We start from the raw sequence: 17,660 nt of genomic DNA, 5'->3' as shown, positions 1-17,660 counted from the left end.
TTTCGTCTGTTTTACTGCTGTGGTCAGTTCATCTAATGTTATCTCCCTGTCTAGTAGTTCAGCCGTGTCCCTGTCTATCGTAGGCGTCGAGTTGAGCGTCAGATATGCATCGATGGAGTCCGTCAGTCTCGTGTCTGCCTGGTGTGTGTGTGGCCCGTGTAGTGCGTATAGATTAGCGTAGTATGCCCTGATTGTTTCCTGTATCTTGCAAGGCAGTCTGTGTAATGTGTTCTTATCATCTCGTATGCGGTCAATGTACGTCTGTTGTCTGCGTTTGGCTAACATCCTTGCCAGTAGCCTACCACTTTTGTTGCCATGTAGTGCGAAAAAGGCGGTATGTCGCAGCGCGTCTCTGTGATATTTTGTCTGGAGCATCTTGGTCAGGTCCCTGCGTAGTGTGAGTAGTTGACTTTGCGATTCGGGCGTCTGGTTGGCTTTGTTCAGGTTATCGATCTCCCTAATTTTTGTCAGAGTGTCTGCCATGGCTGCCTCCCTTTGTCTCTTTAGTTTAGCGCTTTTTTGAATAAAGTGGCCCCTAATCACACTCTTGTGTGCTTCCCACATGATCGTCGGGGATGTTTGGGATGGGGTGTTTGTGGCAAAATATTCACGGAGAGCCGTGTCGATTTCCGCTTTTACCTCCGGTACGGAGAGTAAGTGTTCGTTGAGCCGCCACTTAGTGACTTTGGGTCTGTAGAGTGGGGATTTTATCGTGAGTGTCACGGGGGCATGGTCTGACCAGGTGGCCGTGCCGTGTTCTATTCGTAGGGCGAGTGGGAGATGGTATTGGGTCATAAAAAAGTAATCTATTCTGGTATAAGAATTGTGTGGGTGGGAGAAGAACGTATAGTCCCTCTCGTCTGGGTGGTGGGCTCTCCAACTGTCTACTAGTTTGTATTTGGATATGAGGCGTTTGAGCATGTTCAGGTGTTGTATGGGTATGTGGGATGTGCCTGTGGACGTGTCCCATTTAGGGTCTAGGGCAATGTTGAAGTCCCCTCCTACGATCAGTGTACCCTCCGTAAACCCCTGTATCTTGCGGAGTATTCCTGCCAGGAATTTGTGATGTCTCTGGTTGGGGGCATATATGTTGGCGAAGGTATATGTCTGACCCGCTATCGTTCCCTTTAGGAGAACATATCTCCCCTCCCTGTCCGTCTGTAGGCCCCGTTCCTGAAATGGGATTCCTCTGTGTATCAAAATTGCTGTTCCCCTGGCCTTCCCCCCGTGATAGTCACTATAGTAGCCTGTGGGATAATGGTGATTATGTAGCTTCGGTCTGGCACCCTCTTTGAAGTGCGTCTCTTGGATAAATACTATGGATGCCCTAGCGGCGTGAAAATCTTTCAGGGCTGTTGACCTCTTTTCAGGTTTGTTAAGGCCTCTTGCATTTACGGTTATAAGTGTGAGGTTAGCCGGGGTCAACGACATTTTGCGCTATACCTATCTGGTCCTCGGACCCGGCAGTCCCAGGCCGGAAGTTAAATTGAGTGTGTGTAGTGTTTGAGGTGTTTGTGAGTGTATAGTGTGGGGTATCCGCCTTCTGTTCGGCGTTAGGGTATTAGCGTCTCGGTGGTCGTGGGGGCTCTTGGCCGCCCCTAGGTGTTAAACTTCGACCCCTTGTAAGTGGCGCCTGTCCCTCAAGGGTGTGGCTGGAAGGCCTAGGCCTCAACGTGTGTATGGAAGTGTCCTGGTTGCTCGCTCCGCGAGTCTCCCTCTGGTGTGAACTAGTGTCTCTCACCTAGTCCCTAGGTGTCCCCTTTGTGGCTCTGTACGATCGTGTATGTGTCTCGTGTCCTCGCCAGTGTACAAGTGTGACATTAGCAACGTATACCATATAACATGATAATTAACATAAAGGAAAACAGTAACAGTGAAAATAACAACACGCATTGTCAATTATTAGCCATATGCCCTCTTAGGTTGTCATCCGCATCCTAATTCCTCCGTTCACCTATGGAGGCGTCTATGTGTTGTTTGTCGACCCGTCCCCCACCCACTGGGATTCCCATTTCCCTCCCATCCCTACCCATCGGCTCCCCATTCTATCTGTTGAGATTCAGTCATATAAAAGTACCTCCCGGCTCCTGTGTAGCCGTCTTATATTTGAGCCCTTGGGTGGCTATTTCCCTTTCACCCCCCCCCCCCCCCCCTCCCACCACTATGAAGCAGCCCATCAACTCGTGTCCTATTTAGAGATCGTACCCTGCTTGGAGCCCAATTCTATCTGTGTGCATGTGCCAGGGGTCTGAGCGAGGCGGGCCCCCGCCCCTCCGGCCTGCTCCTGTCCAGGTCATCACAAGGCCTTCATGGGGGGGGACGGTTGCCCATCCCGGTCTTTCCCTCCCTTCTCGCCTTCCCTAGAGCTGGCTCCTGATTATCTTCGAGCCCTTGTTATCTGTCCCTCCCACCCCCCTCCCCTTGCCCCCACGTTTTGGCACTCATAGGGTAGTTAGCAGTTTGTAAGCAGGGTTACACATGAGCATTAAAAGTCTCTCAGGCCTGTCGGCCAGTAAAGTGTGATACTTGCGATTAGAGGTGTGAGTCATGGTGTCCATTGCAAAATGTCCTTGCGTCATAGTCCTTGGGTCTGTAACTTGCAAGAGTAGGCCACTTGTCTGCATGTAAAAGATGCATTCTCGTGCGACGGGTAGCCCCAAGTTTGTGTAGGTCATGCCGAAGTTATTCTCGGTCTGTGCAAGTCCGGTGGCGGGGAGGGATTGAGTTCAGCAAGGTGGAGTGTGTTCCCAGTAGGGGGGGTCGTGTCGATTTAAGTCCTGATAATGGCTGGCTTTACCCCCTTTCAGAGGCCACGTGGGCCGGTCGCTTGTTGTCGAGTGATCCTTGGGGGTTGGTTACTTGCCGTTCGTGGTTTCGGGCCCTGGGTGGGTGTATAGAGGACCAAGGGATCTGGCCATTGTAGAGGGGCTGGTGTGATCTGGAGTTCTCTCCCTAGTTCCTCTATGTCGGCATAGTCCTTTATCATGTATGGGCCTCTATGCGTGTGAACCTGTAATCCGGTCGGGAAGCACCAGCGGTACTTGATCCTATTGGCCTGCAGTTGTCTAGTAAATGGACGTAAAGCTCTGCGATAGGCAAGGGTGGTAGGAGAGAGGTCCGGGTATAGTTGGACCTCTTTGTTGCCCAATAGTATTCTGTCGGACTCCCTGGCTTTGCGCAAAATTTCCTCTTTTAAGTGATAGTCTGTGAGGCAGCATATGGCATCTCTTGGCAGGCTCCCGGGAGGGCCTTTAGGTCTCAGTGCCCGATGTGCTCTCACCATGTGGATAGGTTCCTGCTGGGCGCGGCCCAGTATATTGTTGAAGAGACCCATGAGGGTTGCCTGTATTGGAGCAGCTTCATCGGCATCTTCAGGGATCCCCCTGACTCTAATATTCTGTCTCCTACCTCGGTTGTCGAGGTCCTCCAGGTGATGTGCCATCTGCTGGAGTCGCTGGGTGGAGAGTTGTAGGGCGTCCGTGTTGGCAGACTGCGCCGCCTGCATATGGTCGCAGTCCGCTTCAATCTGGGAGACTCTTTGACTTAGGCCGCAAAACTCCTCCCGCATGGCCTGTAGTTCCGCAGTGATGGATGCCCGGAGGCTATTGTTTGCTTCCGTCAGGTCTGCCTTGGTAGGTAAATTGCGGAGGATGGAGAGCCATTCCGGGTTCGGCTCTGAGGGGTAAGGCAGTGGTTTCTCTACTTGTGTTTCATCCCCACTCCATATCGGTGTCGGGAGGGCCTCTCCCGTGACCAACGAGTCAGTGGAGGCCTGTGTTTCTCTGTCGGCTTGATTTGTCAGGAATCGCCGCATGGAGGGGTTCGATGTTCCCCTTGGGGTGTCTGCGGGCTTCGAGGCTTGCGTTGCCTTCTGTGATTTGCCCATTTTCGGGGCAATTGGGTGCTACTGGCGAGGGTTTGCTATGAGCCTTGCGGGGAGCTCCGGGTTCACGCCGTCATCTTCCTCGGCTTCCAGGCCACGCCCCTCGCTATACTGGATTATGGCTGGCAAAAAGGAGTTATCCTGTCACCACCAGTGGCTGCCGCTGTGTAAGTTGACCAACATCTACCACGCACCAATTATTTTTATATTATTATTTCATTCTATGAATGTCAAATTAGTCACAATTAATATCATTACATAGGTAGTAAAATATGAAGAACACGTTATACGATGTGTGCATCAACAGAAAAACCAAGAAGGCACAATGAAACGTAATGCTGGCTTGCTTTCTATTCTTTAACACAGCTGCCAGCCTGATTTTGTTTGTAGACTATTTCTATGGACAAAATGTGTCTATAAGTAAGCTAAGGGTAAGTGTTAATAGTCAAAAAGCATGTAAGTATCCATACATCAGCAGCCATGAGGGATGGGTGAAAAAGGCTATTTGCTGACAATTCTATGATGGCTTACCAAGTGAGCGCTTTCTATGGTTCATTCCAAATCCTGGACATAAATCAAAACAATAGGCTGAAGTGGTCCTCACCACTCTTAAAGTCATAGGACCTTTATATTGCCAACTGTTGTGGTCATTCATATGATAATGCTAGCAATGCACACACAATATGCAATATGAACCACAACATAGTGGGTCACCGCATTGGGCTATATTGAACATGACTTCAGAATCTGAGGAGTAACGAGTAGCAAAAACAGGATAAGAAGAAAAAGTAAAATATGGATGACTGGGTTGGATATGTATGAACAGGATCCAGGACCTCTGGAAGAAGGAATACAGGATACTGGCTCACTGGAAACTCTTACACAAGACACCAGATCCCTGGAGACTATAATACATACAAGACAATGGACCACTGGAGACTTTGACACAGGATACTGAAACACTGGAATCTCTGATTGTCAAGATTGGGTAACCCCCATAAACAAAGTACAGAGAAACAGACAGTAACCAGAATGAAGGAATATAAAAAGAGAAGGTACATATACCGGACATTAGAGTGGCCGTGTCAGTAACACCATGTCAGTAACGAGAAACAATGACAAGTACACACTGTCAGGCAGGATAAACCTCCAAAGAATCTTCTTGGACAGCTTCATCACCCTGCAAAGAGGTGTGATCTGTGAAGGGGAGATGATGTGTCCCAATAATATGACCTGTCACTTTAATGCTCTAAAAAACCTACACCTACAAAAGCCTTGCCAGAAGACAGATCGTGTAGGGGGTTGCTCTGCACGAGGAGTAACCGAACACTGCATAGCGTTCACTGTGGCTGGGGCGACGTGGGACTGGAGACTTTGTTGCTGCCGCTTGGCACCCCCTGGAAGCTGCATGTGCTGCACGGCATACCTAGGTATAACACTGATACAGTATCCCAGATAACTGGAAGCTAGGAAACGGGATACCGGACCACTGGAAGCTCTGATACAGGATATTGAATCCTTAGAAGCTCTGACACAGGATACCGGACCATTGGGAAGCTTTGATCACAGGATGTTGAATCAGAGAGAGGAGCACAGGATTCTGACAGGCACATCTAAGAAGAAGCACAACCCACAGAACAACTGAGCATCTACACCATTCGTTTGGAGGTAGTACTTTTGGACGCTTGTGACACTTATACAAGGACTGTACAATGATATTTATTAAAATACAAATCAAAGCAAGTAGCAATGTATATGAAAACACACTGGATGGAATCCTATCAGATTAAAGAAGTTTATTTTCAGTTTAAATTATTTATATATTTATTTAATTAAAGTTACCTAAGTGTTTAAAAACCCTTATCATGGAAGAGGAGACTAGCCCCGGTGGCCAGACGGCTAATAGAAGGATCCATTAAATACCGCTGGGATCACTTCAGGCGATACTTGGAGAAAAAGGTGGAGCTGGTTTCCAGGGGTGGAGCACCTTTAGATTAGGGGGGTGTCCGAGTTTACAAATGCCTAGGGCAGCACAAAACCAAAATACACCACTGCAGGGGAGTTGTGGGTAGGGCTGTATAAACAGAAACAAAAGTGATTGTATATCTTGCCCCTGTCACTGCTCAATTCTCTTTCATTTAGGAGTTACCTTACTTTTGTTTCTGTTTATGCAACACTAGCCACACCTCCACACAGTGTGCATGAAAAATATGGTTTCATTTTTCAATCAGGTGTTAACTTGCTTTAGAATCTGTTATTTCCTGCTCTGTAAATTGAACTGTAATCACACAGGAGGCTCCTGCAGGGTCTAGAAGGCTATTAACAGAGCAGGATATAAGAATTTCTAGACTAAACAGAATATGCAGTACAGAAACCTAAAATATCTAGGTTATTTTTAAGGAAGTGTTTAGGAAGGCTGTGCAAATTACATGCAGGTAGGTGTAACTAGGACTGTATCAACAAAGTAATTTAACTCCTAAATGGAAGTGAGATTGCAGGGGCATGATCTCTACACTATAACTGCTTCATTAAGCTAAAGTTGTTTTGATGGGTACAGTATCTCATTAAGTAAAAATGAATTACAATTTATAATATTTAGAAACTTGAAGAGCAGTCTGGATCATAATTTGCAACTCGAATTTAGTGCTTATTCTGATAAAGACATTTAAAGAGTCCACGTATATGGCCAAAAATAAAATAGGCATGAACTAATTATTACAGGTAATTCTGTTGATAAAACTAACAGGGGAGATAAATACGCATATGGAGTCTTTAAAATGAACTTAAAATAGTTTGGCTCAGGGTGAAACTTTAAATGGTCCTGTTTTTTTTGTACACAATACAGAAAAGGATTATAACGAAATTGTGGATATTCTCCAAAGATATCTTTTAGTACTGAGACTAGATCCATTTAATCAGTAAAACAGGAAAGTGGGAACCACATCCAATAAGCGTACAAAATTGAAATACAACCTGGAGAATAGAAACCAGAGCTGAAATATTCTATATAAGAATAATAGTGAATCTAGCATAATAAAATATACATATCATAGCATAACACAGTATAATAATAGTGGGAAATGAGGTGCTAGTAGCAAACTCACAAACAAAAGTCGAAATCAGGCCTCTCACCTCCCTGGGGTATATATAATAATGTAGACTTGATAGTAGATTCAGGTAATATGGATGTCTTCAAAGGAATGGATAAAAAGAACCATATATGGTGAAGTATGTTAGAAAAATACAAAATATATTTATTTGATTGCACTTACAAACAGATGTAAACAGGCATATCTCCACTTCAAGTGGAACAGAAACACATCGTGGGTGAACTGGAAACCGGAAAAATTCCAACTCTGGCCGCAGGCAAATAGAAATACATATAATATTAAAATAAATAAAACAAATAAAGAGTCCAATAATAATGACACGTTAAAGAGAATATTGTGCAGTGCAGTATGTTAATAAAACCAAATATGAACTCAGAGATTGAATGAGAGAACATAATTCAGATAGTTCTCTCCTCTGAATATTTATTTATTTATTATTGCAATTGATATAGCGCCAACAGATTCCGTAGCGCTTTACATTATGAGAGGGGACTTAACTATAAATAGGACAATTACAAATAAACTTACAGGAACAATAGGTTGAAGAGGACCCTGCCCGATCGAGCTTACATTCTATAGGAGGTGGGGTGTAAAACACATTAGGACAGGAATTTGCAATCAAATAAGGTGGACTGCCCTTTAGGAGAGGGCAAGAGACAGGTATGTGAGGTATTGGTTAGTCTTGGAGGCCATAAGCTTTCCTAAAGAGATGGGTTTTAAGGCACTTCTTAAAAGATGCAAGACTAGGGGAGAGTCTGATGGCGGTAGGCAGGCTATTCCATAGGAAGGGAGCCGCCCGCGAGAAGTCCTGCAAGCGCGAGTTGGCCGTACGAGTGCGGACAACGGACAGGAGGTGGTCACGGGCAGAGCGGAGAGACCGAGAAGGGACATACCTATGGATCTGTGAGGAGATATAAGAGGGGCTAGAGTTGTTCAGTGCTTTATAGGTGTGAGTTAGTACCTTGAATTGACTCCTATAGCATACAGGAAGCCAATGTAAGGACTGGCAGAGGGGTGAGGGGTGAGAGAAATGACTAGAGAGGAAAATCAGTCTAGCAGCAGCGTTCATTACGGACTGTAGGGGTGCAGTACGGCTTTTGGGAAGACCAATCAGGAGAGGGTTACAGTAATCCATGCGGGAAATTACTAGAGCATGGACAAGCTCCTTGGGGGTATCTGGTGCAAGAAAGGGGCGGATGCGGGCTATGTTTTTAAGATGGAATCTACAGGATATGGCAACATGCTGGATGTGAGGCTCAAAGGTGAGACCAGAGTCAAGTATGACGCCAAGACAGCGCGCTTGCAAGGATGGACTGATGTTGGTACCACAAACTTGAAGGGAGAGCGAAAGAGGAGGATCAGTATTAGGAGGAGGAAAGACAAGGAGCTCAGTTTTTGAGAGATTGAGTTTCAGAAAGCGGGAGGACATCCAGTCAGAGATGGAAGAAAGGCAAGCAGTGACACGTTGCAGGATGGCAGGGGAGAGGTCTGGGGAGGAGAGATATAGCTGGGTGTCATCAGCGTACAGGTAGTAGAGGAATCCAAAAGAGGTAATAAGTTTGCCAAGAGAGGCAGTATAAAGAGAAAATAGAAGGGGACCAAGGACGGAGCCTTGGGGGACTCCAACCGAGACAGGGCGAGGGGAGGAGGTATCATTAGAAAAGGAGACACTGAATGAGCGTTGGGAGAGATAAGAGGAAAGCCACGAGAGGACAGAGTCACAGAGACCAAGCGATTGAAGAGTTTGAAGAAGAGCATGATCAACGGTCTCAAAGGCCGCTGAGAGGTCAAGAAGAATTAGTATGGAGTAGTGGCCTTTGGATTTAGCTGCGATTAGGTCGTTAGTGACTTTGATAAGGGCAGTCTCTGTAGAGTGGAGAGGGCGGAAGCCAGATTGAAGGGGGTCAAGGAGAGAGTTGGAATTGAGGAAATGAGACACACGGGTAAAGACAAGTCTTTCCAGAAGCTTTGAGGAAAAAGGGAGCAGGGATATGGGATATGGGACGGTAGTTAGAGAGGGTGGATGGGTCGAGGGATGTTTTTTTTAGTATAGGTACTACAGTGGCATGTTTGAGGTCAGCAGGGACGATGCCAGAAGAGAGCGAGCAGTTGAAGATGTGTGTTAGAGAAGGCACGAGACAAGTGGAGAGAGATCTGATAAGGTGAGATGGGACAGGATCGAGCGGGGAAGTGGTGGGGCGAGAGGAGCAAAGAAGAGCAGCCACCTCTTGGTCAGTAGCTGGGGAGAATGTCTGAAGGGTAGGAAAGGCATGATCTATGAGTGATTGAGAAACAGAAAGGCAAGGAGGGGAGAATTATTTCCTTAGTTGTTCAATCTTGTCAGTGAAGTAACATGCAAAGTTATCAGAAGTAAGGTTAGTTTTGGGGGTGGCCACAGCAGGGCGAAGAAGAGAATTAAAGGTGTCAAAGAGACGCCTGGGGTTGCGGGAACATGAACTAATGAGAGAGGAAAAATAGGACTGTTTGGCAAGGGCAAGGGCTGCACTGTATGAACACAATATGAATCTATAATGGAGAAAGTCTGATTGGGTACGAGACTTCCTCCAGGAGCGTTCAGCACAACGGGAGCATCTTTGCAGGTAGCGCGTTGATTTAGTATGCCATGGTTGGGGGCGGGTCCTCCTTGAGGTGCTTGTTTGGAGTGGCGCTGCAGTGTTCAAGGCAGATGTAAGAGTAGAGTTATATGTGGAGATGGCCAGTGAAGGACAGGAGAGGGAAGGGATGGACAGCAGTTGTGAATCAATGTCAGCTGACAACTGTTGGAGATCAAGAGAATTAAGGTCCCTCCTGAGTTGAGGGGGGTGAGGCTGAGGTTGTTGGGTGAGGGGGTACGCAAGAGCAAATGATAAGAGGTGGTGATCAGAGAGTGGATATGGAGTGTTGCAGATATTAGTTACTGTACATGCATAACTGAAGATTAGGTCAAGGGTATTGCCAGCTACATGGGTGGGAGAATTTGCCCACTGCGATAGTCCGAGGGAGGAAGTCATTGAAAGTAGTTTAGTGGCTGCAGAGGTCAAAGGTGGGTTTATAGGAATATTGAAGTCCCCGAGAATTAGGGATGGAATGTTAGAAGAGAGGAAATAGGGTAGCCAGGCAGCAAAGTGGTCAAGGAAGAGAAGAGGGGAACCAGGGGGACGGTAAATAACAGCAATGTTAGCAGAGAAGGGTTTGAAAAGGCGAATTGAGTGTATTTCAAATGACGGGAAAGAGAGGGAAGGGGGGTGGGAAGAGGTTTAAAAGAGCAGTGAGGGGAGAGGAGAAACCCAACACCTAGACATCCTCAAGACATCCTCAAGAAGAAGGAAATGTACTGGATTTTTTTTTTTATTAAATATCAGTCACACAGACTATTTGGGATTGTGAATTATCATAATTTTATTCTGTGTTGGTTGTTGGGTTTTTCAGGGACATAATCACCTCTGTCCTCACCAAGACCACTTTATCTCAATAAAGCAGTCTGCATGCAGTGGTCCTTTCGTTTTTAGAAACTGCAATATTTATTTTGCAGGGTTAAAGCCACCTCATCCTGACAGCCACTAAAGGCGCTACCGCTGCACTCACCAAGTAAACCTCGTCACATGACGCGGAATTCTTTCCCGTCTGAAACATTTGTACACTGGTCTTCTATGAGGAGCATTGGATTGGCCATTGGCTTGAGAGCGGTATGCTGTCATGGAAGTTGTAGCGGATGGCAGCACTAAGGGAATTACTTTTTTGGGGGTTATTACAGAAAATTGGTGGGGAGGGGAATGAACCTTAAACAAACAAAATAGTGCACTATAGCATTAGGAATGCTAGGTTTATAAATGAACACTATAGTCACCTAAATTACTTTAGCTAAATAAAGCAGTTTTAGTGTATAGATCATTCCCCAGCAATTTCACTGCTCAATTCACTGTCATTTAGGAGTTAAATCACTGTTTCTGTTTATGCAGCCCTAGCCACACCTCCCCTGGCAATAATTGACAGAGCCTGCATGAAAAAAAAAACTGGTTTCACTTTCAAACAGATGTAATTTACCTTAAATAATTGTATCTCAATCTCTAAATTGAACTTTAATCACATACAGGAGGCTCTTGCAGGGTCTAGCAAGCTATTAACATAGCAGGGGATAAGAAAATCTTAATTAAACAGAACTTTCAATAAAGAAAGCCTAAATAGGGTTCTCTTTACAGGAAGTGTTTATGGAAGGCTGTGCAAGTCACATGCAGGGAGGTGTGACCAGGGTTTATAAACAAAGGGATTTAACTCAGAAATGGCAGAGGATTGAGCAGTGAGGCTGCAGGGGCATGTTTTATACGCCAAAACTGCTTCATTAAGCTAAAGTTGTTCAGGTGACTATAGTGTCCCTTTAATCCACAATTATAGAGTAGGGATGGTCAAAACATGGAGCTCCAGCTTTCAAAGCAATATGGGAGTTGTAGTTCTGAAATTCCTGGGGGAACTGCCTTTGTCTACCCATGGTATTGAGTGTGTTCATAGCCCTGTACCCTTGGTACCATAGGCATTAGTGTCTGTAATTCATTTAAAGGAACACTTCAGACTCCTAAAGTAATTGTTTGCGTGAAGAGTGTGTCCTATTTTTTTATATATTTTTTTTTTTTAAAGTGCAGATGTCAATAGAAATTAAAACTTTTATGAATTAACCTGGTTACACCCCCACGGCTTTCAAGTAGACAACAGGTCCTGTTACTTCCTGGTTTGGTTAGCTCAGTTGAGTCAAACTCAAGAGCCAGCTAATTGCCTAGAGCCCCTGCTTTGCAAAGACTTCTCATTGAGCTCCATTGATTGGACAGCCGCAGAAAGTCTGGACGGTGTTAGAAGGGGAGAGCTTGCAAAGGCTCCAGACAAGAGATCACAGATTTTACAGGCTGTTTTTAGGTATACCTTCAATGACAAAATGCGTAATTAAATGCACACATGTTTTCATTGGGTTATATCTACTAAACAGTGATTTTTATTTAGTTTATATTTGGGCAGTGGAGTGTCCCTTGAAGTATCAGTAATTCCTTTACTATATGACCTTGCTTGAAAAAAGATCAATGCAAACAAAGGCTCATACTTTGCCATCATTCTTGTGTATCTCTTCACTTGGATGATCAGATTCCTTAGCCTTTGCTCTAATCACTTGTTCAGGAATTGTCTGTGATATTTAGCCTTTTACTGTTTGAACTAATCAACACAGGAAGTGGATCAGAGCCTGATAATTTGTTGCACAAAGACACTTGTTAAACATGTTTATAAATATATCTGGCATGACACATTACCATTCCATTGTGTAATGAACACTGTTGTTTCACTTTTAATGCTGATAGATAAGGTCAGATTAGGTATCTTGGGATCTTAAATGACGAGTTGTAAAATATGGGCCCAGTTTATTTCAATACTGCAACACATACAAGCAAACTCGAAGAATTCAATAAAAGCAGTATATCAGCCGATGCCTAGCTTACTTTCCTTTCATATATTTATATACATAACATGTGTGACTGTTTATATTGGAAGTACTTGAAAATAACAACATTTCAATACATAGTCTTTTTTTTCTTTCTAAGTAAACAGTCCACACTGTGAGAAATAAGAGCATTTACGTTAACACATTTAATCAACACATTTACGTCAAGAAAAACTGCCTTGAACCCACAGAATGTGCCGTGTATTGCTTGTTGTACTATTTTAAATAATGAGTTCTTGGCATGTGTTAATACTACCCACTCCCTCCCATCTGACAGCATTACAATGCATTCAGTACATTACATCGGCATGCTGTCACTGCGAGCCTCATACATATGTAAAAACATTGCATTGACATCAAAGCATATGGCGTGACCACTTCCTGAGCAGTCCATATACACTGTCTTTATATGAACACCAAAAATACATTGAAGGAATACTATAGATATCAAAATCCTTAGGAGCTAAAGTTGTTATGGTGCTTATGGTATGCCTTTAAGTCTCTTTGTATTCAAATGAATAAATGCAATGTGATAAAAAGATAGAAACAGGCGAGGATTATTCATATGTAGAATGCTAAGGGTTTATTGATTCAAATTCACATTGTTGTAAATTAAAATCCAAATGGCAAAATGAAGGCTAAGCTAGCCAAATTGTGTCTAAAAGAGTTGAAGAATTTTTCCAGATCTGCAATTGTTTCTCAAATTAACGCCGATTTTGCTAGTACCACACAACTGCCCTGTTCCAGCAAGACCATTCTCATATTCACGATTCTGTCCTGCCGTCTTAGGGTTATTGTCCCCAAATGTAAACGATCAGGTCATTCAACGTCTGCTCATAGCTCTGTGCATGGGGTGCCATGAGTGGGGAAGGCTAGAGTGGCTGTGAATCATAAAGGCAGCCTCCTTTTTGGCTTATTCACCACTGTCCTGGATCCATGTCTGCTGTTGCTGGAAGTTATGAGACCTCCATGATTTGTAAATGACCAAGGTAATTAGGGAAGCCCATGAGCTAATTATAAAATGTTTTACCTAGATGTTTTTTTGTTAATAACTCTTTAATTTTGTTGTACAAAATAATTATAGGCAGGCCTGCCATGCCACAATAGCAATATCAGACAATACAAAGCTTACAGTATCATGACATCATGACAGCACAATTTTTTATGAATAGTAAACTTGCAACATATGTGAAAGGTTGGGTGTAGTAATAAAAGCAACATATGCAAACTGATATGTTAGTCAAGATAAAATAAGACAAAAAAAATATAGCAAGATTTCACCCCTCTCCACCTTCCGGTAGATCATTTCCAACCACAGTGACAAGACTCTGGAGCCACCTCAATACACATGGCAGGCCATGCTGAGCAAGGTTTCCTGGACGGCATGAGTTGTGCTTGTAAGGTCACTGTGTAAGAACTCTTTGGTGGGGTACAGCATTTGGCTCACCATGGATCTGTGTGTGTAGCTGACCCTTCTCTCTTCTCTACACCACCTGGCTGCTGCGGTCCTGTGCTAAGCGCGGCGGTTGCTTGAGCCTCTGTCTTGGGTGTAACTTAGTCTGGGAGCATTTCTGGGTATTTGGATGGCACACTGGGCAGGGCACCTGTTGGACCTCCTGTCCTGAGGAAGATGGAAGAATCGCAGGAAAGCTAGGATGATTCTACATGCGAGTCCATAAAGCTTGGCAAATTTGAAAAAATTTAGCTTCAAAGATTTCACATCATGTCAGGTCCTCTATGCTAGTGTTGACATGCTGAGACTCCAGGGTAGCAGCCATCATAAGTGCACCACGCGGGCTCTGATTCAGCAGGGTAGTGCTTCAACACTGTAGAAATGCAAGTATGGCAAGTGGGGACCAGGATACCCCCCCCCCCACCCAATTGGTCCAGTGGGGTATGGGGGGCAGTAACAGGGCTTTAAGGACTTGAGTTCAGAGCCGGAAAAGCAGCTTCCTCCACTTACTACTGGACCACCAGCCTCAGTAGGCCACAAGATCAGACTTTTCCGTCAGGACCCCTGGAACAGGCATAATATGTTGCAGGATTATTGAGGGTGGTCCCCGGTCAGTTTAGGGGCATTTACTGCAAGATTAAGTTGGTTGTTTGCTCTATCGGTGGCTGGTGGAATACACATCTGGCCATCTTTGATGCACCAGGCCTCTGTGCTGGTAAGGCAATTTCTTCAACACCAAAATCATCCGACCATGATTTTATGGACCTTGCTTTGTGCACTGTGGCACAGTCATGCTGGAATAGAAAAGGAATTTGCACCAATCGATCCGATGCTTGGCATTGTATTTGGTGATGTGAGCCTTGTATGCAGCTGCCCAGTCATGGAAACCCATTCCATGAAACTAGAGGTACATAGTTTTTGAGCCGATATTAATACCAGTGGAAGTTAGGAACTCTTCAGACTGCGGAATTAGCAGAGCAATGGTGACTTTTACGCACCATGCAGCTCAGCAATTAGTGACCGCTTTACGTGGTCTTCCGAGTCATGGCTGAGTTGCTGCTCTTCTTAAACACTTCCACTTTCTGATAATACCACTTACAGTTCACCATGAAATATCTAGTAATTCTATATTGTTGGTGTGACTGAGTGTATAACAGAGCTCCACAGCAATAATAATCTCAGTAATGTGTATTTAAACTACAATAAATGTGTTTAGAAATCAGTCTGTGTAAATAAGATACATTGTCCTTCTTCTAAATTACATTATAGTTGCAAAAATGGTGCTTACAATTTCTCAGTACCCGCCCCTGGTCATACCCCCACTCACACCCCTAAAATTTAAATGTGCCTCTTTGACCATGTAAAATGTTGGGAGGCAGGGCTCGAGTCCTGCAGGAACGCATGGGAACGGCGTTCCTGCACTTTTTCCAAAGCAGGAACGCCGTTCCCGTTCCCAGTCCTGCAGGACCTGCCCTGCTAACTGCACACAGGGGCCATCACACGCGGTGTTTTTCTCCAGCTCTAACTCTCGCGAGAGACCCGCGGCTGTCAGAGCGTTGCCACGGGTTACCATGGCAACGCTCCGCACAGGCGAGTCTCGCGAGAGTTAGAGCTGGAGAAGAACACCGCGTGTGATGGCCCCTGTGTGCAGCGGCTGCTTCCCTCCACCGGACCACCAGGCGATCTCCCCCCTCCCTGACAAGGTAAGAAGCAGGGAGGGGGGAATAAAGTAAAAAAAAAAAACACATAAAGGTTAAAAAGCAAATGCATCCCACACATCATCCAGCACACACACACACACATCATCCAGCACACACACACACACATCATCCAGCACACACACACACACACACACACACATTATCCAGCACACACACACACATAATCTAGCACACACACACATAATCCAGCACACACACACACATTATCCAGCATACACACACATAATCCAGCACACACACACACATAATCCAGCACACACACACACATAATCCAGCACACACACACATAATCCAGCACACACACACATAATCCAGCACACACACACACATAATCCAGCACACACACACACACATAATCCAACACACACACACATAATCCAGCACACACATAATCCAGCACACACCCACATAATCCAGTACACACACACACATCATCCAGCACACACACACACACACACACACACATAATCCAGCACACACACATAATCCAGCACACACACATAATCCAGTACACACAGACACATCATCCAGCACACACACACACACATAATCCAGTACACACACACACATAATCCAGCACACACACACACATAATCCAGCACACACACACCATCCAGCACACACACACACATCATCCAGCACACACACACACAATCCAGCACACACATCATCCAGCACACACACACATAATCCAGCACACACACACATAATCCAGCACACACACACACCCATAATCCAGCACACACACACATAATCCAGCACACACACACATAATCCAGCACACACACACACACACACACACATCATCCAGCACACACACACACATAATCCAGTACACACACACATAATCCAGCACACACACACACATAATCCAGCACATACACACATCATCCAGCACACACACACATAATCCAGCACACACACACATAATCCAGCACGCACACACATCATCCAGCGCACACACACACATAATCCAGCACACACACACACACACATAATCCAGTACACACACACACACATAATCCAGCACACACACACACATAATCCAGCACACACACACATCATCCAGCACACACACACACACACATAATCCAGCACACACACACATAATCCAGCACGCACATACATCATCCAGCACACACACACATAATCCAGCACACACACACACACATAATCCAGTACACACACACACATAATCCAGCACACACACACACATAATCCAGCACACACACACACATAATCCAGCACACACACACATAATCCAGCACACACACATAATCCAGCACACACACACACACATAATCCAGCACACACACATAATCCAGCACACACACACATAATCCAGCACACACACATAATCCAGCACACACACACATAATCCAGCATGCACACACATAATCCAGCACGCACACACATCATCCAGCACACACACACACATAATCCAGCACACACACACATAATCCAGCGCACACACACACATAATCCAGCACACACACACACACACCATTCAGCACACACACACACACATCATCCAGCACACACACACACATCATCCAGCACACACACACACACATCATAGCCCACACACACACACATACATCATCCAGCACACACACACATCATCCAGCAAACAAACACACACACTTCATCCAGCACACACTTCATCCAGCACATACACACTCTGCATTCACTACAAACACACTACATACACTGCATTCATTATACACACTCTGGATTCACTACACACTACATTCACTATACACACTCTGCATTCACTATACACACTCTGCATTCACTACAAACACACTACATACACTGCATTCATTATACACACTCTGCACTCACTACAAACACACTGCATTCATTATACACACTTTGCACTCACTACAAATACACTGCATTCATTATACACACTCTGCACTCACTACAAACACACTACATTTATTATTCACACTGCACTCACTAAAAAACACTCTACACTCACTACAAACACACTGCATTCATTATACACACT

This window comes from Pelobates fuscus, chromosome 6 (genome assembly GCF_036172605.1).
Source record: "Pelobates fuscus isolate aPelFus1 chromosome 6, aPelFus1.pri, whole genome shotgun sequence".
In the NCBI taxonomy this organism is placed as follows: Eukaryota; Metazoa; Chordata; class Amphibia; order Anura; family Pelobatidae; genus Pelobates; species Pelobates fuscus.
Note: the sequence above shows the minus strand (reverse complement) of the source record.